We start from the raw sequence: 22,403 nt of genomic DNA, 5'->3' as shown, positions 1-22,403 counted from the left end.
GTGGATAACGAGATATTTCATCATTGTCGGTTTTGGTGAATAATTTTCGTTGATGTATGGTGACCAGAAGCTTCTTATAATATATTCTGTCTGCTCTAAGAAGGGAGTAGTGTTGGCATAATGGAGCTGTTTCAAGTCTACAAAACGGCGATGGTAATTGCAGTATATACGAAGGATTCGTTTCTGTAAAAGATTTCTCTTGATGTAGTATTTTTTTTTTTTTTTAAGTAGTTCGCCAAACCAGGACCCCGTAACAGAGTTTAGAGTAAAGGAGAACATTGTATAACTGTTGTTTGAGCCAAAGCGGAATTAGCTAGGTTATCCTGTTAATGATACCGACAGATTTAGAAAGGTCATTGCGTAGCATCATTATATGTGAACCACAAGATAAATGTTCATCAAACCATACGCCTAAGAATTTTTGTTCTGGGACATGGCTAATTGTCGTACCATTGAAATAAATGTTGTCATCGGGTATGTTCTTGTTCCGAGCCCTGAATAAAATGTGTGCTGCTTTTGCAGTATTTATTCAAGACTATTTTCTCTCAGCCAAACTGACAGGCGATTTAGATAAGCGTTAACGCTGACAGAAAGATCAGAAGTGTCATTGGATGTAAAAAACGCGTTGGGATAATCGGCATACATTGCCAAGTCAGGTGAGTCGGGTAATCGTACAATACTATTTACATAAATTAAGAACAATAGTGGGTCCAGTTTTAAGCCCTGAGGTACACCCTATTTTATAGGCAAAATGTCAGACGCAATAGAATTTATCTGAACAAATTGGTTCCGATTCGTTAAATAACTTCTTATTAAATCATTAGCGCGGCCACGTATTCCATAGATTTCTAGTTTACGTATTAATATTTTATGACCGATCGAGTCTCAGTAATGTCCAAACGTGCCTTTAGAATAGACAAATTTAATGTTTTTAGGAAATGAGAACATTATCAAAAAAGGTGACGTGGCCCTAGGAGTGCCGTATACAAGAGCACAAGTAATGTGAAATTCCTCCCGACATTTCTCCAGAAACTAGTAATCTCTCGCAGGAAAATGAAGACCCTGAAGAAGTATAAGGCTTTTAAAGCAAGAAAAAAAAAGGATAAGAAAGCTGTTGAAGTGAATTCTTAAATATCTGAGGGGGAAAAATAAGAAAGACGCGAGATCAAGACATAATTACTTTATTTTGCATGTTTTAACTTGAGGCTGAGCAAATAAAGTTGCTCACGAGTTAATGAAAATAAAGCTATTAAAACACCGATGGTTCATAATAAACACAAAAAATAACTAGAACTGCAGCCGATGCCGCCCATTTAAACTGAACCAGGATGTATGCAGGCCCATAAAGTCGATCCTCTGCTCATACGAGGAATAAGGAGGGAGCAAGATTTAATGAAAAGTAGCAAACAAAAAATACAGAAGGCGCGTGAAGAAATCTAACGATATGGACGGCTATGGTTCAGCAAATTTAACCATTCACTCTCAGTTTTTCTTCTTTATTCTTTGAAAGCCGGCAATATTTCTTAAGCCGCCTAAAGAGCATCTCACCTGCGCGAGAAGGCAGAAAATGCGTTTTTAATCAACACGCAAAACAAACACCAGACAATTTCATAGCCAATACAGCTACACGGTGTCACCTCTTGCCCTAGCAATATCTTATTATTTTCGCAAGAAATAACCAGTAAATGAAAGAGTACTTTAATGGACGTGCGCTCTGCAGTGTTCATCGGTTCCTATAACATAAATGTTACGAGTATTAAAGAAAACGATGGCATCAAGAAGGTGAAAATAAAGTGGAAAAATAATGATGTCCGTGAGTTCAGGTACCATGGTCACCAAGAGAAAGACGGTGACGAAGTCAGTCAGTCAAGAACTTCAGTGAGGTCCTGAGGAGTTTTAAGCCGTTAGAGATCCCATACGGGGAGCTCCTCGGGCCGAAACCGTAGGCGACGCCCAAGTCGGGACGGGAACGTGGTGACGCTCCGCCAGTTCTTGGGCCCTCTGGACGGCCTTGAGCTGGAGTTTGAGGTCCGGGCTTTTGAGGGCTTCCCATTCGGGCTCACTAGAGAGAGGACCCTTTGGTAACGCGGTACATTGCCATAGCATGTGCGAGAGTGAGCAATAAAGTTCTTGGCAGTCTGGGCAATTTGCCGGGATGTCTGAGTTATAGTGACTCAGTAGGCCTCGTGACGGATACGAGTTCGTTTGTAGCATTCGAAACGCGGCCGCCTGCGCGCGTTCGAGTTTGGAGTGCGGGAGCGGGTATTTCATTCTGCCTTTTCGATAGTATGAGGTGATTTCGTGATAAGTGAGTAGCGGGTCATTAAACTGAATGTCCAGCCCCTCGGAGGCCGTGGGACCGTCACGGCGGGCGAGTTCTCGCGCACGGTCGTGGGCCGTCTCATTGAGGTTTGGTTTGCGCGGGTGAATGTCTTTTCCCATGTGAGCGGGGAACCAGGAGAGGCGTCGTTTGCTCTCCTTTGAGCTCGCTAGTAGTATGTGCGCCACTTCTTTACATACGTTGCCGCTTTCGTAGGCCCGAATTGCGGCACGCGAGTCCATGAGGACATGAGTAAATACGGGGTCTGCCATGGCGATGGCTACGGCTATCTGTTCTGCTTTAGCGCTGGTGGTCGTTTTAACCGATGCGGATGATCGTAAGGTTCCGTTACCGTCCACGACTGCTATCGCGAAAGTGGATGTGTTGCCGTACTGGGCCGCGTCCACAAATGCGGTGGCTTCGCGATCCGCGTCGGTGCGATCGAGAATCGCGCGGGCGCGGGCCCGGCGCCTGCCCACGTTGTGTTGTGGGTGGACGTTTCTAGGAAATGGTGAGACCTTGTAGTTGTCTCTAATTTCGCTCGGTAGGGTAATCGCATGCTCGAAATAGGGAGATGGGGAGATATTAGCTTCGTTTAGGATTAGTCTACCGGCTTTGGACGAGGATAGGCGTAGTATTTGCGCCATAGTCTGAGCCTCGATCACTTCGTCGATGTTGTTGTGCATGCCTAGCCGGCGACGAAGCACTCTTTTTTGTTTCTTTATACAAAGGCATTTCGCATTTCCTTAAAGGGGATACAGCACGTCTCATATATCATACAGTTCAACATTTCCCGCTAGGCTAAAAGAAGAGGTGCACACACTCATCAAATTGCAATCCCCGATCAATCATAGAAAATGGTATTAATCTTGGTTAGCAGCACGAAGATCGACATCGGAAGTGACAGAAAGGACAGAACGCGTAGGAAATCTAGGACGGGAAAGAAGGGACAGGAAAGCTGCTAACCAAGGATGCAACATTACCAATGTGCCCGTTTAATTTTCCCTTGCGAAAGGTATTAATGATATTTGTTTTTTTATACAGGGTCGATGTTGCAGATGAAGTGTTCGTAGAAATTCTGCGACTAGTGCCGATTTTGGATATCCGTCACCAAATGTGCGCAGAAATATGAAAAGTTGCAGTTCTATTTATTTCTATTCAGTTCTATTTATTTAAATATCTTACCTATTAACTGATTGGTTGAGCTCAGTTTAGAAAGAAAGAAAGAAAGGATGAAGATTAGATAGATAGATAGATAGATAGATAGATAGATAGATAGATAGATAGATAGATAGATAGATAGATAGATAGATAGATAGATAGATAGATAGATAGATAGATAGATAGATAGATAGATAGATAGATAGATAGATAGATAGATAGATAGATAGATAGATAGATAGATAGATAGATAGATAGATAGATAGATAGATAGATAGATAGATAGATAGATAGATAGATAGATAGATAGATAGATAGATAGATAGATAGATAGATAGATAGATAGATAGATAGATAGATAGATAGATAGATAGATAGATAGATAGATAGATAGATAGATAGATAGATAGATAGATAGATAGATAGATAGATAGATAGATAGATAGATAGATAGATAGATAGATAGATAGATAGATAGATAGATAGATAGATAGATAGATAGATAGATAGATAGATAGATAGATAGATAGATAGATAGATAGATAGATAGATAGATAGATAGATAGATAGATAGATAGATAGATAGATAGATAGATAGATAGATAGATAGATAGATAGATAGATAGATAGATAGATAGATAGATAGATAGATAGATAGATAGATAGATAGATAGATAGATAGATAGATAGATAGATAGATAGATAGATAGATAGATAGATAGATAGATAGATAGATAGATAGATAGATAGATAGATAGATAGATAGATAGATAGATAGATAGATAGATAGATAGATAGATAGATAGATAGATAGATAGATAGATAGATAGATAGATAGATAGATAGATAGATAGATAGATAGATAGATAGATAGATAGATAGATAGATAGATAGATAGATAGATAGATAGATAGATAGATAGATAGATAGATAGATAGATAGATAGATAGATAGATAGATAGATAGATAGATAGATAGATAGATAGATAGATAGATAGATAGATAGATAAAGAATAAGCAATATATGACTACCCCTGTGAGTTCTTTCACAGAGTGTACAGGCGCCCCCACCCCGTCTCAACCTTATAAGCACACAGAGATGTGTTCCACACATATATACGCACAAGATAAGACTATCCCGATGATGTTGGGAATTGCGCTTTAAACTGATAAAGAGAGGACTCTACAAAACTGGATGACTGGGAATATAAAACGAACGATACAAATCACCGTTCAAATGTTTGTTCTTCAATCTTAAGTCATTCATTCTAGCCTGTGCTATCACTGTTATTTTTTCCAGGCTTTGCCACTGGATAAGTTTCCTACAGATCATGTATTGTTCTGAAATACGAGTGTCAGTCGAAAACGAAAAGAAACACAGATATATAGTATACGGGTCTAAAAACAGGAACGACTCAACAAATCGACCATGAGTGTTATTGCCGCTAGCTTTATACTTTAGCTCGAATTTTTGTATTTGTTCCTCAGCCATGCACTGCCGCCTGAGATGCTTAGAAACACCGCGTCAGTGTGTGCGCCGAGGCGCGGAAACTTTCGAGAAAGGTGCAACACTTATCCGGCAAGGCGTGCTGTATCTAGCTAAGCCCTATTCGCGACAGGCCGAAAAAAAATAAAAATAAACGGCGACTCGATATTTCATACCGCGAATCCCCAGGTGTCCGAAACACTCGTTCCATTACACTTGAGCGGGCAGTATATTATCCGCCCTCACGGCTGTTTTCGCGCCACAAGTTTCTTTGCCTAACCCTTATCTCTTACTTGTTTGTTGCACGCCGCCTTTTATCTTTTTACGTTTTTGTATGCACCAATCTGTTTTTATCGTGTCTACTAAACGTTCTCGCATAAACGAGCAGTTCCACAAAACAAAGAAATGAAGTGAAGTTCTGGCGCCCCGGTCTTGTAACTTGTGAATCGCTATATACGCCTCCTTCACGCTTGTGTGTAAGTTCGGCGTTCGGACTTGAGCCCTTTTTCTTTTTTTAACCAGAAGCTCTACAAAATCATCAGTTTGTCTCTAGTTGCTGCAAAGTGTAAACAGTGTGACAGTGAATTGTATTGCGCCCTAAACTTACAGGAAGTGGAGTTACAACCCAACGATTTAGCGAACCACTAAGCGGATATAGGTACTTTCTCCTCGCTTCACCGGTTCAATATGTAGCCACCATCGGGGAATGCGGTTAGCTGAATCGCGCATGCTTGGCGATATAGCTGGATGCGGCGCCGGCCGCAGAGCGTCATACGTAGCGTTCCAGGTCCGTTACTCTGCCGAACACGCACACGATGCGTTCTGGGTTGCATGCTGCGATGCTTCGCAATAATTCAGCTTGATCTGGAGAAGGCCTTTGATTGCGCACCGCATACGTCCTTTCAGAGGGACTGTACTACTCGGTTAACAAGACGTTGAACTTAGGTTCTCGATTACGTTGGACTTCACCCATTTTTGTCCCTGTTCCCCTCCTTGTAGAGATCATTAACGTGCACCAACAGGCCCCTTAGATTATTCAGTCTGTCTGGCCAAAAACGTCCAACGTCATTTGATCTACACACATAGAGCTTGCGTTATGCCACGGTACATTAGGCCACCCGTAATCGCCCGTGTGCACGAGTTGTGCCGTGCCAGCCGGTGCTTCGAGGTGGTGATCGCAGCGCGTGTCGCGCATTGATCAGCGCGAGTGCGCGAGACCAGATGCGCGCACGCCAGTCTCCTTTACGCCAAAGATGGCAAGAATGATATCGAGAAGTTCGCGCGCACGTTGCAATAGCGCCATCTGATCGACCCATTGACGAAATCCTCGCTTCACGTTCTAAGGTATGCGTTGGAATTACACGGTTCTTTTTACTTTTTCTTTACAGGTTCTCCCTCTTTTTTTGAAAGCAATCTCAAACGTCAACCCATCGAACAAGAGAGAAAAAGTAAATTCAGGCACAGAAAGACACAGGCGGTATTGTCGCGCGGGACAGGTGCCCACATAGCGAGACGGCACCGCAATAAATCACAGCCAATATCGCTCCGCATCGCCAACACCTACTCCATTTTTCATGCCTAACAAGCAAGCACTGCGAGCGTGTTGAGCTGCGCGCGAAACACAGTCGTTCCGTTAGCGCAGCCCAGAAACCGCCGATTGTTTCCCTTTCTTATTTCCTTAGGAATCGGGCTTCATTACCGTTTTCCTTTCCTGTCTTTCTCTTTCTTTTATCCCGTACACAGTCTGTCTTTGCCTCTTCTACACTTGGTTACTGTCGCAGTAACCACTCCAGCGGTTCAATGGCGAGGAAAAGCGTAAGTACAAATGACGGCAGGCGCACCAAATCGAGGCGATCGAGCGAAATGCTGCCGCCCTAAAAGAGAGGCTCCCGCCCTCCGCTCTCCCGAAGCCTCCGGCGCAACTGTCACGACAACACGAACGACGCCTTCGCGGTGCGGGCACTGTACGCACGGCGTCTCGCCGACTCTGTGCAGCATGCCGAAAGCCATACGCGTCGCGGCAGTCTGACAGGAACGAGAACCACAACATGGACACGGCGCGTCGCTAATCGTCCCGTTCGCTACAGCGATCGACTCGGAGGAGTCACGCAAGAACACCGCGCGAGAGGCGCGTTTTCCCTCCTTTCTCCGAGACACGTAAGAGCGCAGCGGCTCTCGTTCTGTGCTCGGTGAAAGAGACTCGCAGCTTTCGCACCCCTGCACGGAAATGGTGAGATGGGAGTCCAGTACGCAGCGGCAAAATATAGCGGCACCGCACGACAACGGCCACTGTCTTCGGACGGTACTGCAAGGACATTCCGTGCACGCATGCGCACGGTGTCCCGCCTTACGCAAGCTGTCGCGGTACAAAGGGAGCGAGAAAAGCGGCTGCTAAGTGGATGGCAGAACGCGCTGTTCAGCACGTAAGAGCCAAGATTGCGAGCAGCCGCAGTGCTTCCATTCATGCATGCACACACTGGCAGTTATATGCGGAGGGGCCGGTGACGCCACGGTTTCCCGAGCGGCACTGCGCCTTCTCATCCGCCAAGAGAGCGGAACGGCGCAAACGGACGACGTGTCCGGGCAGGACGATGCATGCGTAAATTCTCATCGTTGCATTGTATTACTTGAGTCGCTGCTGCTGCTGGTGAGCAACTATTCATAACAACGGTAATTGAATCATATGTTATCTGTCCTAGGTGCCCTATACATGCAGGCAGCTAAGAACAGGTGCTCGCACGTATACTATACGTGCGGACGCCGTGTGCAGACAACATAACTCTTAAAAGTAGGTAACGCGCTCATGTGTTGTCGGTCGTGAGCCCTGCATACAAGCGCATGTTTTCCATACACAATGTCGTGCGTGTCCCTTTTCACGTCCAAGGAGGTCCCCATGATATCGGCACAAGAAATCGCAGAAGGGACATGGCGACGCGCTTTCCGACCCGTTGGCGCCACTGCCGCTAAGGCGTTCAATTCCTTCCTTCGTTCTGTGCCAGAGCAAATCCACCCTTTCTTTCGTACTAAATTGATAGAGCGAGCAGTCCACGAGTACCGGGTAGCATTCCTGGCTAGTATTGCACTCGGCATGACTATAGGATGTTACGAGCCACAGACAGGGTTTTGTTTCGTTCCTCCGAGCTTCCATCCAATGCGACAAACGTTTCGGCCAATCACGAGATGGCTGCGCTTACAACAAGTACAAAACTTGCACGAAATACCGCTCGAAGAGAAAAACAACTTGAACTTTATGTTTCTCGAAAGTAATCCTGATTTATAGTGACATGCGAGTTAGCACCGCCTCGCGGCTCACAAAGCCACCAGATAGGTTAGCTTAGTTTAACTGCATGCTCAGCTTGGGCTCAAAGGTTAAAGCAAGCATCGACGAATTCGCCGTTACAGAATGGCTCCACGAATCGGTAGTGGATATACAGTAAGCCCCAGGGAGGCCCGAAAGCCGAGCTCATTAAGATTCCAGCACGTGCCACCATAATGCCGCGGAGGCTGAACTTCTCGTAGACGGTGTAATTTTTGCACGAAGCTGAGCGCGCCTGTGGGCTCGGGTGCACAGCCGGTTCCGCGTTCCAAAGCGCAAGAGGCGCAAGTAATGCACGCGAGGGGGCGCCTTTACTCGCCATGAAACCGCGGCGCCTATTAAATATGGAGGGCGCGTGTTTTATGTAAGGGGCGCGCGACGAGCACGGCAAGCGTGTTTTTGCGTAGCGCAGCAGCCCCCGCAAAACGTTCTTCGTCAGCGCGTTCCACCCGACGTTGATAGAGCGCAGCAAGAGTAGAACAGATCCGCCGGTACTAGCTCGGCTCGTATGCGCCTGCTTACGGTACCGAGGGGGCCGGACTTGTCTTACATGAAAAGTCCCTTCATTACAGCCTCGCTTCACGAGCGACACAATGATAGAACGTTCAATGAGTGAGTGAGTGAGTGAGTGAGTGAGTGAGTGAGTGAGTGAGTGAGTGAGTGAGTGAGTGAGTGAGTGAGTGAGTGAGTGAGTGAGTGAGTGAGTGAGTGAGTCTGTCCGTCCGTCCGTTCGTCCGTCCGTCCGTCCGTCGTTTGTCCATGGCTGGCTGCGCTCTTACGAAATTTTCTAGTGTAAGAACTTTGGTGAATACAGATGATGGTTTGTTATAAAAACATTTTACTGCATATAATATCAATTAAGTACTGCGTTATTACAAGATCACTTCACCAAAATCAAATATTGCAACTGCTTATATTACAGGGCATATGATCACGTTTAAAAAAATGCTCGTAGTAGGCTACTTGTTTTAAACGGTTATATGTTCACTTGAGGCCGAATTCACAAAGTAAGCGTTAATTGCCATTGGCCGATCGCCTTTCCTTATGCCCTGACCAGCGTTACGATTGGATGGATTTGCTCTTATGAACAATTCTAGCTTAATATATCTTTCGCGAATACTAGTCCGCTTCTTTCTAGGGTTTCTGCTTATGGACAACATAGTTGCAACAACAACAATTTCTTTTCATTTTATTTCCCTAAGGACCCCTTTGGGGCGTGTTAGATAAGGGGTGGATATGCAGAAAATTTTTTAACAGAGGTAACCACATATAAATTCTGCGACAGGTAATTTTGAAGAAATATTGTCGGGCACGTGATAGCGGCAAAGCTATGGGAAAGGTAATTCCAATCGGATGCTGAGCGTGGAAAAAAGGAGGCGGGGAATGTAGCAGTGCGGCTGCGTGGCAGGGCGACATGGAGGGCATGGCCGGCACGATGAGGTATGCGGAATGGTGGGATGATAAAGCGTCGACGGCCAAGGGTGCTGTAATGAAAGTTATGGAACAGGGCTAGGGATGCGATGCGGCGACGAAGCGCGAGAGACAATACAACAATAATAATAATAATAATAATAATAATAATAATAATAATAATAATAATAATAATAATAATAATAATAATAATTAATATTCGCTCAAGTATCTTCCCTTGATTTGAATGCGAAAGCAATATGACTTCTCTAATTAATTAACGTCCATGTCATACACTGTCACGTGTCATTCACAACTCTAGCTTAATCCACTTTGCTCTAATTTCTACCAACCTTAATCACCTTAATCCAAGTTAATCCACTTTTATCGACTTTAATTCACCTTTATCAACTTTAATTCACATTCATTTTACTTCCCCTTATTTAACTGCACTCCATCCTGAGTCACCTTACACTAACTTGTTCTAGCTTTAATTCACTTTACCCCACTCTAATTCCGCTTAATTCACTTCAGTTACCGATAATTACTACTAATTAACGTTGTTATACCATTTACGATCTTCTCTATTACTATTGACGTCACAAAAGACGCTGATGACGTCAAGCTGATTTTCGTTACCACTCGCTGCGGACAACGCCGGCTTTTCTGCCTCATATGATGCTTTTGCGTTAATAATAGTAATGACACCATTCACTAATGACGCCGCAGGGAGTCGTCGCCGCGCCGACTCTCTTCGACCTCTAAATGATCGGGCTGTCCAAGAGGCTCGCTGAAATGGACGGCGTCGAGCACACAATTTACGCGGACGATGTCACCATCTGGTGCACAGGCGGCAGCGATGGGGAGCAGGGACTGCGGGAGGCGACCGACGCCACGGCGGAGTATCTCGTCCCCATGGGGCTCAGCTGCTCACCTAAGAAATCGGAACTCTTACTGTACAGACCAAAGAGAAGGGGACCCGAACCCACGGGCTGGAAACCCCTGAAGGAAAACGACGTCACCCTGCGTACGAGGGACGGCAGAACCATCCCGAGGGTGGATTCTATCCGGGTCCTCGGGATGACGATCGAAGCCAACGGTTCCAACAACCAAACAATCGTTCGTCTCACCAAAAAGGCGGACAACGCCATTAGACTCATCGAGAGAGTCACCAATCGACAGCAAGGCCTAGGCGAAGACAACGTCGTCCGGTTGGTGCACGCCTTCGTTCTCTGTCACTTCGCCGACGTCGCTGCAATCCACGAATGGCAGAAGGTGGAGAGCAACAAACTCAACGCGCTCCTAAGAAAGGTTATTAAGAGAGCCCTGGGATTACTTATATACACGAAGACAGAGAGGCTCATGCAGTTGGGCATGCACAACACTCTATAATAGATTGCTGAGGCGCAGGAGAGAGCTCAATACATTAGACTCTCCACCACGCAGTCCGGAAGACAAACCCTGAACAGGGTAGGCATCTCGCCCGCTGCGGTTGAAGATAAGCACTGTGAGATGCAGAGGAAGCTGAAGGATTGCATCACGGTCATGCCCGTTCCGAGGAACGTCCACCCGGAACACAACGTGGGCAGAAGGCGAGCTTGGCAAAGCCCTTGAGAAAGCCACGTAACGAGTAGAAGAAAGCGCTTTCGTCGATGCGGCGTTCGAACCCGGCAGGCGAGCGTTCACCGCGGTCTGTCTGCATGGTGGAGGAAACGCCACGAATTCCGCGTCTCTATTTACAACGGATCCGGCGACGGCCGAACAGGTAGCCATCGCCCTGGTACTCCTGGGTGGCAAGAGAACCAGAATATACAGTGACTCGAGGGCGGCAGTGAGACTTCGTCAAGGGCACCGTTTCCAGACAGGCCCTGGCAATCCTCCGTGGCAAGGAAGCTAACTAACTCATTTCGTTTCTCGCACATATGGGAGAAATTGACGGAGCACCGACTAATCTCAGCGAGTCGGCTCACGACGCTACGCGAGGGCTTACAGACCGCGTGGCGCCAGGGCAGCCAGGCTTGGACGTTACGTACTGCGGGGACCATCTTCTGTCATACAACGAACTCACCAAACACTTTTACTTGGCGCAGATTATATCCGCCGCCGCACAGAAAGCTAAACAGCCCCCAAGCTCTCACCCTGAAGCTCTTGCAGAAGGGACCCTATCCCAATCCCCTATTAATATGCAAAATGTTTTCCGAAGCCTAGGCTTCGTACACTTCCCGCGATGCGGTAGCGCATCACACTTAGATCATATGCTCTGGCGGTGCTCCGCGTTGCGACAAGGACAACACCAAAGAGCGTTGGGACGCGGCTCTCCGTAGCCCCGAACTAGAAGAACAGACATGGGAAGTCCGTCGGGCCCGCGATGCGGCCGAGAGGCTAGACCTTGCGGTCCCGACATGGCAACGGCCCGCTTCGGGCTAGGAAACTAGCACGACCTGAAGGACCGCAATAAAGTTTTTCATACCATACCATACCATTCATTCCTGTTTCAACGTGTACCTTGTTACACAGCGCGGAACCAGAGAAAGGGCGCAAAAAAAATGGGGGGGGGGGGAACGTCGACAAGCGCATGTGCATGGATGTGGTTAACAAACCGGTTAGCGTCCGAAAACGTGCCATTCACCGCGATAGGGGTGCGCAGTACAGCCTCGTGAATGCGATTCGCCGTCGGCCCACACTCGCTCCAGTTTGGCCACTACTGCACCGTTTCAAAGTCACGGCGTGTCGTGGCGTGCTCTGACGTCGTTGCGTGTCAGCAGGGACAGCGCGAGACGAGTGCTGCAGGACAGAGGAGGGAGAGGCGTGGCGCACGACATCGCAGAGACTAAACGCCGCAGATCACGAGGGTCACTGCGGCGGGGGGTGCTGCTGACCTTTCAGGACTCGTTTGCTGATTTCTCTTTTGCTGAGCCTTTCGTTCGCTTCCTCATTATTCTTCGCCTTGGAACAAGGTGCTCTTAGTATGAGTGGTGTAGCTAAGTTGAGTATAGCGACGCAAGATAACCACGCGATGGCAGATGCCATTCGCAATCGGCGAATAACAATGTGGTTCCATGTTGAGCCCAAGGTCAAGATGTCTAAGCAGTGCGAGGATAAAAACGCGCAGTTAACAAATTTCACACATCGGATGCTGGCTGTGTGTTTATGTCTAAACATATCCGCGCAATTATTATATCTTTATATGTTTCATTCCTTTCTCGTTTCCTTCTTCTATGGATTGTAAGAGCTGGGGTCGAGCATGTCAAAAGGGGTAGTTGGCCCATGCCGTCGTCCGACTATTCAGCGCTAAGGACGTGGTTGATGAGAGGAACTTGTTCTCATCGAGTACTAGGACTACAGGATTTATTTACAATATTTACATGAAGACTGGAGATGAGAACTTGTTCTCATCGAGTACTAGGAGTACAGGATTTATTTACAATATTTACATGAAGACTGGAGACTGGAGTCTAGCATGACTGAATGAAGCGCACCAGAACAGCCGAAAACGGCTGCTTAAAGCTCCCGCTGTCCTCCCTGCCGTTCAACCTTCGTCCAATCGGAGCGTTCAAAGCCATCGAAGCCTTCGAGGGGAGGGTTCACACAATCATTTCCGTAGTTTTGTTTCACTGAACAAACCGAGCGGAGAGGGTGTTCGTAGACAGGGGTTGTCATGCTTGACTCAAGATGGCGCATCTTGACTCCATAACTGACTCCGCAGTTAGCCGCCGTGTCTGTCAAACGACTGTAACGATTACTGGGGGCCATGAGAAAGCGCCGTAAAAAACAATTTTCCCGGAGTTCTCTTGCTCCAATTAGACCGTGAAGGCGACAGCAAACCAACTAACAATACTCGATCCGCCAAACCTGGCTAGCCTTGCTGGCACCGTAGGGCTGTCCGAAGGAGGAGCATTGTTGGATTTGTGAAGCAATTCGTCTCAGCGGGCTGGGAGAGGTTCCAAGGTCACTACCCCGCAGCCAGATTGTAACAGGCATCTTGACTTTCATCACTACACCATTAGACATATAAATAAGTAAATAAATAAATAAATAAATAAATAAATAAATAAATAAATACTGTTGTGTCAGTTACTTGACTCTCTCTCTCTCTCTCTCTCAAGATGTATGTGAGACGGCCTTTTAAAGGCCGATTTCTGTGTCGCAGCGCTACCGTTCATCGAAGCTAGTGAAACACTACAACTGAAAACCCAAAAGTGGGAGTGGCAGACCGGCCATGGGTCAACACGGTATAGAGGGGTCTTCGGAGCTAGGCTAGTGGCTTCGGCTCGCCGTACCTACACTCGTCGGGGCGAACGCATTTTCCCCCTGGACAGCGATACGCACACCCATCGCGACGGTCGCACAGCCTATCCTGTCAACAATGACCACGACTGACTTCCCTTCATTATTAGAATCCACAGAGGCAGGCTGAGTGCGTATAAATTAAGAGGACAGAGAGAGATAGCAAAGAGAAGAAAGGCAGGGTGGTCGACCAGACAAACGTCCGGTTTGCTACCCTGCATTAGGGGAAGGGAACTCTTTCCCGCGAGGGTCTGATGCCAATATTTTCTGGTTTGATCACTTTTCTGACTGGAAATATTTCGCGGCGATCTGTCTCAGCTCTACAGAGTGAAGCTTTTCACTCTACAGAGTGAAAAAAATGGCTGATACCGAACGCTGCGAGGCAACTGAAGCAAAGGGGGCGGTACCCCGCTAGTGCGCAGCCAACTTACAGTGACGCCCTCTCGGAACAGCCGGCGCACTACACTGGCGCGACGGAAATAATGCGCCGCTCCTCCGAGCGCAAGTGTGCCCCTCGGCGTGAAGTGCGCTTGCGACGCGACCGTTGCACGAATGAGTCAGCAGTTACGCCGCCCGCGTCACGCAACGCTGTCGCTCCGCGGCTGCTCCCAACATCACAGCAGGAGAGAAAACAAAGGAGCCCGTGAGCGCTGACATGTAGAGTGAGGAGTCGTGCACGATGAATGCCGACATTCCGACTGACCCCGTTCTTGAGAAAACTGCGCAGGTCGGAGTCGGACACCACGACCCGTTGTACCAGGTGTCCGCTCATTCATTTGGCCGACTCTCTCTGTTTGTGCGATGTTAAGTTATTCGAGTTCTTGCTTACGCCAGACTTGTTTGCGTCTGCAGACTTCGGTACACAAGGTACACGCTCCTGTTTTCGCTACGCTTTTGCTTTCAGAATCCTCGAGAAAAACTTAACAGCACAAACCCCTCACCCAGCATGGAGTAGCATAACTCCGGCCGACCTCGCCAGCCTTTCTCCCGTTAATGTTGCAGATAAATAGAACAAATAAAACAAAGGTTATGTTCGTGCCACTCAGTTTGGGCTGACAAAGAAACCGCAACAAGTATTACCGGAAGCCAGGCGGAAAGATCACTGTTTCGGCGCTTCTGTTTCACCCAACTCTGTGAGCGTTTCTGGCGCGCTGCAGTTATTTGCTCGGACCTAGTCGAATGTGCCCCTTCATCAGCTGACGCAAGCAAGCTCCGGACTCGGTAACGCAACCCCGCTTTAGAGAGGGGCCCAATACGATGATAGGAACTCGAGGACACGAAGCAGCGTCGTGCGCCCAATCAGCACAACCATTGTTCGGCGATTATAGCAGCGGCAGCTGATGGCTGCGGGAAAGTAACAACGGATTTTCGATTCGCACGAGGCTGTGGAGGTCGCGGCTTCAGGGAGTGGACGCCTGCATCCTATGTTTTTTGTTTATGTAAAGTCCGTGGCCGTTAGAACATCAAGAACTTGAGCCTGTTCATCCGTATCATGCGTAGGCAATACAGCTGAACTTCTTATCTGACTGTACATAAACAAAAACATATTTTTGGGACACCGTAGAAAGCTCGCAGTATACATTTAGGTGCGAGATTCACAAACAGCGTATGAAAACATTCCGGTCGACCCTTTACAGCGGCAATGTTCCTGGATGCACAGCATCACTCATCATCCATCGAGAAGTTTATGCGAGTTTTACCGACTGTATTGAAATCCACGGATCTTGGAGGACGCTCATTGGCACCAGTGTCTGATGCTGAAAACGAGAACTATCTGTCCCATTGCCTTTTCCTTCTTTGCCTCGCTCAGGGTAGCCAACCTTCTGGTTAACCTCCTTGCCCTCCCTTGTTTTTTCTCTAACTTTCCGTATGTAGTTGATAAACCAGCATAGACAAACAGGGTAGCTGATCCTTTGGTTCCAAGCGCACGGGTATTGAAATAGCGGGATGTCACAAAAAACGCGGCTGTGAAGGCAAACGAAGGACGCGGATGTTCTTGTGAATTGTTGTGCCAAGTCAGTGCGCGCGTTGGGGGGGAGCAGGACACCATAGCCTAATTTGAGAGAAGGCGCGTGTGCACAGGGGAAACGAGCGCTGCGGGAGCGAGTGGGGGAGACAAAACGAAGGCAGACATACGTCGAAGCGCTTCGGGAGCTGAGCCGGTCATTGGAGGACCGCAGCTGAAACAGGGCGAGAAACGGACGGCCTTACCAAAGCACAGACACGCAGTGACGGGCCAACCAGGGCAACGGACAAAGAAATGCGCCAGGTGACGCCGAAGGGCGGAGCCGATGAAAAGGGCGCTGCCCGACGAAGCTGCGCGGATGAGAGGAGTGGCGAACGCTACGGGAAAAATAAACAAGGCAGGAAAGGATGGCCACCGAACAAAAAGAACACAGCGGAAAGAAACGCCAGGGAACGCCAGGACACGAGCCAATAAGGGGATTGAGGGGCCGTCGATTTGGTACGAGGGAACCGGCACGAAAGGGAAAAAGCTAGCACCGAAAGACACCCATTCGGCTCATTATTCAGCCGAGGAATAGACGATGCACGAAAGATCCAGAAACAGCCTGGCTGTACCCTCAGCGCCAGGCGTACAAGCCATCGGCTCTTTTGCTAGTCCCCACAAAGGAAAGACGAGCAGCTTGCAGCCTGCGCGGGAGGCAAACCACCGCACCACGAGAGCTGGCGCGTCCAGGCAGAGCAGCTGCGGGCGCAAAGACGCGTTTGTTTCTCCCAGCATCAGGCCAGCCGTGCGCCAATCCAATCAAGGAGCAACCAGCGGACGGAAAGGGTGACGACAAGAAGGCGAGAAGGAAAGCGGACGGAATAGAGACAGGTTCCCATCCGGCAATGTATTACGAGCAGCAGAGAGACTGCTGAGTATGGGAGAGATGGGCAGTGCCCGCAAAGAAATACCCTTTCGAAGAAAACGTGGTCTGGCGCCAACTACAAACACGCCAGGAATCGTGTGTACATCTTCCTTGTGCGTCGAGTCAAAGACTGCATATTAGTCGTGAAATGAATCACCTAGTCCACCGGCAAGTATTAGTGAAGTATCGCCTCCTCGACTCAAAGGCACTAGGCGGCCTTCCGAGGTCGTAGTTCACCAGCCGCTGAGAAAAACTGCTCGGCACACAAGCTGCCAACGAAAACGAAAAACCGACAAGTAAACGCCCCTGTAGTCTTTCCTCTGAGCTGTCGTCAACTCTACTCGGAACGGCGCAGCCACTCACCGCGCTCGCTTCCTTACAGCTGCTCGTGTGCCACAGCGCCAGGCAGCCGTCAGCTGCCATGGTTGGGCAGAGGACATTTCGCCAGAACGGGTGCTGGGTGCCGCGAACATAGTCACCCATGACGGAATCATCTGGCGTTGTGTTCACTTCGTACGCGTGGAACACTTAAGTTGCGCGGCAGCACTTCTCTTTTTCTACTGGCATAACACCCTACAGGAAGCCAACCTTAACTATCGACGACTACGCAGTCTCCAGGGGGCAAGTTCACAAGGCTTTCCGTTAGTAAGCGCTCTTTGCTATCGGCCGGTTGCCATCGCTAATATTATGTGCGCCATTACGACAGACTAGCATCCGCTCTTACGAACATTTTCAGCGCAAGAATTTTTTTAAGAATACGCGTACCCAGATCCCACAGACAATCATCACGCAAGAAATAAACGTTAAAGGAAAGTTTGATTCAATACTGCGCCGTACGGTACCGCTACAATCACTGCTTTCTCAGAACAAGTATATATTTATTTTTATTTACACATCGAGCCTCGAAGGTGAATTCCCAAATGGTGCGGGTAATTGTGATTGGTTGGGCAAAAAAACGCCCAAGGTAGAAAACAATACACGATGTATAAAGGGCAGCAGCAAACCAAGGAACGTATACGTACCGTGACCTTATTGCACAAGGGGCAAATCACAATAACATCATAAACAACCTGCTTCCAAAAGCCTAACATAAGAGATGGACATTTCAATTTATAAACAGTTCTTATCAGCCGTTCCGTCCACGCAGACCGCCATAGTCACAATGCCATAAACAAACGTCCAGAAAAAAAAGAAAGCAAGTGGCGACTTAGCAGTAAATGCGCGTGAAATGCGCTAACATTACGTCGCACCTTGTCGAGCTCCGGGATCCATGATTTAAACCGTGTTTACAACACACATTACACATATACATCGAGGGTCTCGAATCTGGCAGCCTTGACGTCGCTAGGTAGCATACGAGGGTTCATTATCCGTGTGCCTGCTCTCTTAAGTTCGCGTGTTACGTGACGCCATCGGGCACAGCAGGATGTTCCACAATCGCCCACCATGGCTCTGAGTGGCGCCGGCTAACACTTGCAGGGCTAGGGGCGCTATTCTGGACATTCCGCCATTTTCTTCTGTGCGTGACGTAGGCGCGACGCAAACAAAATGGCGCTCGTGGCCCAGTTTTGCTTACGTAACGTGACGCCAACTTGACGCTTCGCCCAAGAAACTGAAATGAAGGCACTGAATGTAGCGTTATCAGTAAAGCAAAACAGTTTTCCTCCGCAGTAAAAATAAAGCAGCTATCTCAAAGCGTATGATTATTCCGTCGAAAACGCTTCTCGCTTCCGTCGTCTGCTGCGTACAAGCCATCGTCTGCTTCAATAGCTAGGATGCGTATCCCCGGAAAATGGAATGAGTCATCGCATGTTGGCGCCAACGCGCTTGTTTTCTTGCTTGAGACAACATACGCGACCTACCAGTGGTGATGCGCGCACGTTCTAGGCCACGTTATCGCTATCTCGTGAAACGCAAGTGACTCAGCCCGACTCGGCTGGCTGAGAAACGGCCGAATATCACCGATAGCGTTGCGCGCGCCAGAGATATCCACTAGCGCGACGCAAGCGCCGGCGCTGCCATCTCTTGTTCATTTCGCTGGTGCGGGAGGAAATTTCAAGGCGCCGCCTTGCGTACATTTCTTTTTATAAATGAGAAAGAGGCCGTTGTCATAACTTTTGATTGTGCGAAAAGGCATTAATCTTGATTACAATACAAATGCAGCAGTGAAAAGTGGACAACACTGCCGAAAGTTTGCTATGTTCAACCAATATTATTTCGTATGAACGCGTTCTTTTAAAAAATGATGGCCCTAAACACAAATGCCAACACTACCCAAGAGCGATGCAAATACTATGAGCACGCGTTATGAACAAAAGATTTTCGTGGCGCCAAACGGCGGGGAAAATGTGGCGATACGCATTCCTCTCGGCTGTCATTGCATATGGCTGCTCATTAGCATAATTCGCGCGGCTCGTCGCAGCAAAAATTATGGCGGAAAATCTCAGCAATGGCGGCCCAGCGCAACGTCACGCATCGTCAAAATGACGTTTACGAAACAGCCCTTCCTGTGACGCTCCTCACGACATATTCCTACAGCCAATCAGCAAGCTGGCGCATATCTTAGATCGCCACCACATATTCGCGCAATTGCAGATGCATTGCACTGGCTTCTGCACGCTACCGCTTACATTCTTTTTGAAGCGCTAACGTCACAATATATCTGCCAAGGACCAAAAAAATGTATTAGTCTATAAAATTTGCAGCTCCACGTCACGTTTCGTCATCTTGATGAAAACGCAAAATGACATTTCGCAAAACTTCCGTTTCCCGGCACAAATTTCAGGGCACGTGAGCTCGCCACAGCCAATCACAGAGTCAACATGGCGGATAATGGTGGCCGTGCAGCCGCCATGCGTGTCGAGAATAGCACTCTAGATCTGGTAAGCATAAATACCCAAGTTAGTGGAGCGATCGATAGCCGTCGCTGTGCCCAATAGGCAGTGAAACGCACGCGCAATGCGGTGGTTGTGGGTTCGGCTACCACCGGCGGCACTTTATCTCTTCGTCCACTTTCCTTTTCCTTTATTATTTTCTACACTTTAATTTCAACCATAGCTAATTTGTCCGATGTTTTCCTTGGCTTCATTGTGTGGTAGCATTAGAGAGTTTTAGAATAGGGGCCCCAAACGTTTTGGGGCCCCAAAAAAATAGCGTCGAAGCCACTGCGCATGCGCGAGACGCAAACTGCGTTTGGGTTTTGCGTTGGGAACGCTATTTCACCGATTTAGCGGGAGCTCAAATAGCGTTCCCAAAAGCTTTGCGTCAACAAACATGGCGGCACCCATCGAAGCGACGGCTCTAACCTAGCACTAAACTGGGTTCGATTCGCGGTAATGCGTGAAGTTCGCAAGCTAGGAGAAGTGACTGCAGTTATCGCTTTCTCTCAACTAGCGTGTGTTATGAAGATTGATTCATTAGACGCCGTTGATTCCGAATTCGAGTGTGGATTTTATGGCTCGTAGGCCTAACACGGCTAAGCTTGGCTGGTGAAGGCACGTAAAGTTGGTGCCTTCACCAAACTAAGCACTACTAATTGTTTGCTGCTTGAAGAATAACCTCTAAATTGTAATTAAACGCGATACACGCAAGTCAAAATTACTATTCATATCATAAGATGGTATATTTTATTTAATTATTTTTAATCGTTTTTCTTAGACGCCGTAGTGGCGCTGTCAGCGCAAGTCGCTATCTGCAAACGCAAAGCCCTATTCTAAAACTCTTCCCTCCTGCGTGCCCCAACGCTAACACCCGCAAAGCTCTTTGGGGCCCCAAAATATTGGGGCCCCTATTCTAAAACTCAATTAAAAACATCAACGCAATGAGCAGCAGCCCGTGCATTCTGAGAGTATGGAAACGCGCCCACGCTGATCACACGCGGGCAGCCATTGAAGACGGTTTGCCGCAGCACGCGCCTCGGGCCGGCAAAGAGCTGCCGTTCAGAGCACCGCGACAGCTCCTGGCGCACTGCTGCACCAAGCGAGCGACACACAAGGGATCGCTCTCGAGCCGGGCTCACCAGCACGGATCCTCGCAGCGAATCGAGCCGACGGTGAGGTGAGGACGATTCATTTTCGCTCTCGTGCCAGAAGCCCGCGCTGTTCCCGCCTTCCTTTCTTCCGTGCACAAGCGTCATCGCCTATCGATGGAGGCGTGCCGAGGGACCCGATGTCTCTCTCACTAGCAGCGCCCACGTCTTCCCCTTAATTCCTCCTCTTCCCCACGATGCAGACAGACGAAAACACGGCTTCCGATTAGAGGGCGGGTGACGAAGCGTAGGAGATAACGCCCCGTTTGACAGGCGATCCGCGTACGGGCTGTTTCCCCAACAGCGGTCGACAGCTGTCCTTTCTGTCGAAATAAAGGTTTTATTCATTCGGTCTTTTCTCGATTTTCTCGCACTCCACTATAAAAAGAAAGAAAAAGAACAACACCATCTCGCAGGCTGGTTGCAGCACTGCCGAAGGTGCGAGGAGTACGCAGGCAACAGACAGTTTTTAGAATAGCGTTTGTCTCCTTATGTACGTTAAATGCAAGCTACTTTGCGAGACGTTATGGTGCTCGTCCCTTCAAGACTTTTAGTTTAACGTGCGGTAACGCAAACGTAAGGAATAGGTTAGAAGACAGGGCGCCGACTGGTACCTTGTGCCAAATGTATCCAAGCCAAGGCGATCTATTAGCAGCCATCCTGTTGTTGCTATGCGGACGCGTTGGACGCCAGAATCGCCGAACGAGCTCAGAAGTTGGACGCACTATGCGCTCATAACTAGCGTTTCATGTGAGTTTAGACGTTGGTTTAGAGGAAGCGAAAGCTCATTTCAATAGTTGCTGGCGATGAACGAGAATGAGAGCGTAGCCATCACGAGAATTCACGGTGAAGCGGGAGCCATGGGCGCCGCCATGTTCGACAACGCTATTTCTTAGTGTCTGTAAACATTACGAACGTTCAACTCGCCAAATAACGTGCGCAGTGAGGACGACCCTATTTCTTTACGTACGTAGCACGGTATATAGTTCCGGGCGTAACTGCCTGATTATTGGGTATACACTAGAGAGCTTTATTATTGCTCGCTAGATGATACGGTACAGCGATATGTCACATGTTAGGGCCTTTGAGCAAGCAGATCGTGTACCGAGAATTGCTGTGGCAATTACCGCCGTTAGCCGCAATAGCCGCCCAAACCGTGATTACGCAGCCAACATGGCGGCACCCATACAGCCCAGAGTGCCCGCTTCGATCCGAATTGACGCTTGTTACTGGCTCTCCGCCCTATCAGCAAGAAACAAGCGGCAAAATCCGTCATCGCTAAGTCTTATCTCAAGCCGAGGCCAAATCATTTGGTATGTTTTGTCGTAATTATTGAGATCAGCTGTTTGTTTGCACGCTGCTATGACTACGGACACGGCACCGAGCCATAAAATTGGTTTGATTTTTGGTTAGGAGATGGCGCCACAGCATTAGCATTGGTGACGCGTCGACGATGCGGAACGCTATAAAAGCCTAATTGTTCAATTTACTACCCCCCCCCCCCCCCCCCCTCTGGCATGGTA

The 22,403-nt window shown here is 48.2% G+C and overlaps 1 protein-coding gene and 1 long non-coding RNA gene across 2 annotated transcripts in view; one reads left to right on the top strand and one right to left on the bottom strand.

Moving 5' to 3' along the window:
* LOC126525985 (RNA binding protein fox-1 homolog 2-like) overlaps window positions 1-22,403 on the bottom strand; it is a 323,725-nt gene that overhangs the window by 232,991 nt on the left and 68,331 nt on the right. The window lies entirely within an intron of this gene.
* LOC129383308 (uncharacterized) overlaps window positions 20,520-22,403 on the top strand; it is an 18,491-nt gene continuing 16,607 nt past the window's right edge. The window contains exon 1 of the long non-coding RNA XR_008611174.2: window positions 20,520-20,909. This is a non-coding gene — a long non-coding RNA (uncharacterized lncRNA). The remainder of the gene's footprint in view (window positions 20,910-22,403) is intronic.

Source organism: Dermacentor andersoni, chromosome 8 (genome assembly GCF_023375885.2).
Source record: "Dermacentor andersoni chromosome 8, qqDerAnde1_hic_scaffold, whole genome shotgun sequence".
NCBI classification, from domain to species: Eukaryota; Metazoa; Arthropoda; class Arachnida; order Ixodida; family Ixodidae; genus Dermacentor; species Dermacentor andersoni.
Note: the sequence above shows the minus strand (reverse complement) of the source record. Positions and strands in the feature narration are given on the sequence as shown.